Source organism: Physeter macrocephalus, chromosome 7 (genome assembly GCF_002837175.3).
Source record: "Physeter macrocephalus isolate SW-GA chromosome 7, ASM283717v5, whole genome shotgun sequence".
In the NCBI taxonomy this organism is placed as follows: Eukaryota; Metazoa; Chordata; class Mammalia; order Artiodactyla; family Physeteridae; genus Physeter; species Physeter macrocephalus.
The window spans coordinates 21,295,378-21,297,931 of record NC_041220.1 but is presented as its reverse complement, the minus strand read 5'-3'; the positions used below and the strand labels follow the sequence as shown (position 1 = coordinate 21,297,931).

At 42.0% G+C, this 2,554-nt stretch overlaps 1 non-coding gene across 1 annotated transcript; it reads right to left on the bottom strand.

Moving 5' to 3' along the window:
- Nucleotides 1-1,243: 1,243 nt before the first annotated feature.
- Nucleotides 1,244-1,316, bottom strand: TRNAD-GUC (transfer RNA aspartic acid (anticodon GUC)). Its single transcript has one exon. It is a non-coding gene; the product is annotated as a tRNA-Asp (tRNA).
- Between the last annotated feature and the right edge of the window lie 1,238 nt (nucleotides 1,317-2,554).

Sequence of the window (2,554 nt, the reverse complement as noted above, 5' to 3'; positions counted from 1 at the left end):
GGAGCGGCTGGGCCCGTGAGCCATGGCCGCTGAGCCTGCGCGTCCGGAGCCTGTGCTCCGCAACGGGAGAGGCCACGACAGTGAGAGGCCCGCGGAGGCCCGTGTACCGCAAAAAAAAAAAAAAAAAAAAAAAAAAAAAGGCATTAATCATCCCATTCTGCTATACCAGAGGTGAGAATGTCTGACATGAGGATTGGTCACAAATCCAATTAGAATCAGTTATAAGAGAAGAGTGAAAGCTAAGGGTGGAAATGTAGGCTGGGCTCAGCCTCTCAAGAAGAGTTTTTATCTGCAATGGTAGCCCTCAGTCTCCTCAAATAGACTATCCATTCTCCCTCAATTCTGTTTAGTTCAACAGATGTTTCCTGAGTGCTCACCACGTATCAGGCACTTTATCAGGACCTGCACAGAAAAGTTTATAGTGTGATGGGGGAGAAGGACACAGCCGCAGATATGGGTTAAGGGTGAGGCCCTGTGAGTAGCAATGATAGGCAGTGGTCCGTGTAGGAGATTCTGAGGGAGAGTCAGGTATTGGTGGTAGGGGTGAAAGGGGGGAATAGACTGAGAAAGATTTAGGAGGCCTTAGGTAATTGGATATTTGGTGAGGAAGAAAAAATATTCAAGATGAAATTGAGGGGTTTTGTTAGCTTGGGGCGCCTGAATATATGGTGTTGCTCCCCAAAACAATAGGAAACATAGGCTGGGAAGCATGTTTGGGGTTTGAGTGTATTTCTGCACAATGTCACATATATGGAGAGACACACCCAGGTGTAGAAGTGCAGCAAGCAGTTCTGAAGTGAGATCGGGTCTGGATGTACACCTTGGGAGTTATCAGTCTATGTCATAACAGTTCAACCCAAGCCTTCCAAAGCTCTGACATAATCACACAACCTCTTTGCCTAGTGGAAGGGAGGTACAAGGAAGTTACAGAGATTCAGGGAGTGGTTTGATCCCTGCTTATTTCAGGCAAAGCCAAATTCCATATTTAAATAAATTATTCTTGCTACTGGCATTTACATTTTTGGTTATAAAATTCCCAGATGAACAATCATACACTTAAGTTTAAGGTTCTCTTGATGGTAACAAATTGAAAAGATGATCCTGGATATTTTCTAATTTAGGGCCAACTGCTTTTTAAAACACTAAACCAGCACTTCTAAAGTATTATTCCATTATTAATAAATAATGGAAAAAATAAAGCAATTTTTTTTTTGGTCACACCATGTGGCTTGTGGGATTTTAGTTCCCCGACCAGGGATTGAACCTGGGCCCTGGGCAGTGACAGTGTGGAGTCCTAACCACTGGACCACCGGGGAATTCCCTAAAGCAAATTTAACATTAGTTTTGTGCCTGGCATTATGCTATACACTTTCCTACAATTTTTTTAAAATCCTCTCCCTAAAACTTTCAAGGGGGATACTGTCGTCACCACTTTACAAATAGGGAAACTGAGGTCTAGGGAAATTATTTAACTTTCTAAAAGTCACAATGTGTGGACAAGATGCTTAAAAATAATCTTGGTAAAACAATTTATTTTCTAGACATCGTCCTACTTTTTCTAAATGGGTTTTAATGTTTATGTCTCATAGAATACAATTTACCATGTAACTTATTAATACCTCTTTGCCTTAACTGAAATGTTACTCTCCCACCAATTCTGTTTTCCTTCCCTCCTCTCCTCCCTTGTTCTTTATGTATGCATTGCTGCCTTTTAGAGTGGATTCAAAATTCCTTGACTTTCTCAAACACAGGACAGTTCAACTCTGCTTCACTTCAAGTTTTCATTCCTTCAGTCACGGAGAATTTCTGCTGGAGGCCTGACAAAGATAGCATAACTCCCTAGGTGAGTTACCAAGTTCTCCACGCTGTGCCACTGACACCTCTGATCCTATGGCCCACCTCTCTAAATACACTCTTGTCTACTTGATTACCTTCCCTGTCCATTGTCATTTCACCACACAGACGTATAAAAAGTAATCTCAGCTGTATCAATCCAACAGCTCACTTTTTCTGTTTCTAAACGATACCTGCTTCTAAGTCCCACTGGAGAGGATTACAGAATCCTGCAGGTTGGTTCCCTTATAAATTCATATTTCCAATATAAGGTAGTACTTTAGGCTCTTCAGAAAAACCTGCTGCGTGCCCTCATTTACCTCTTTCGGTCCCTCAACATCTGTTCTCCATTGACTCTTCAAATCTTCTATCATTTCACTTTCATCTTTAGTCCCAACACCTAGTCTCAATGTAGTCTCAATACCTACTTCACAGAGAAAACAGTGATGTCGTACAATACCTACTTTCTCTCCGTCTGTCCTCCCTACAACCTGCCTACCTCATCACCCATCCTTTAGCCCACTTTCCTCACGTGTTATCAGATGTGGCTCTCTCCTGTGGATGGCTCATCCCTGGGTTGGGCATGGGATAGCATCTCCATCTCCACAACACACATCTCTAGATTTCCCTGTATCTCTCACATTCCTTCAAAATCACACTTTTAGAAAAACTGGTGATTTGGGTTTTTTGAAATTTAGAAAGTTACCTTGATTTCTACTTT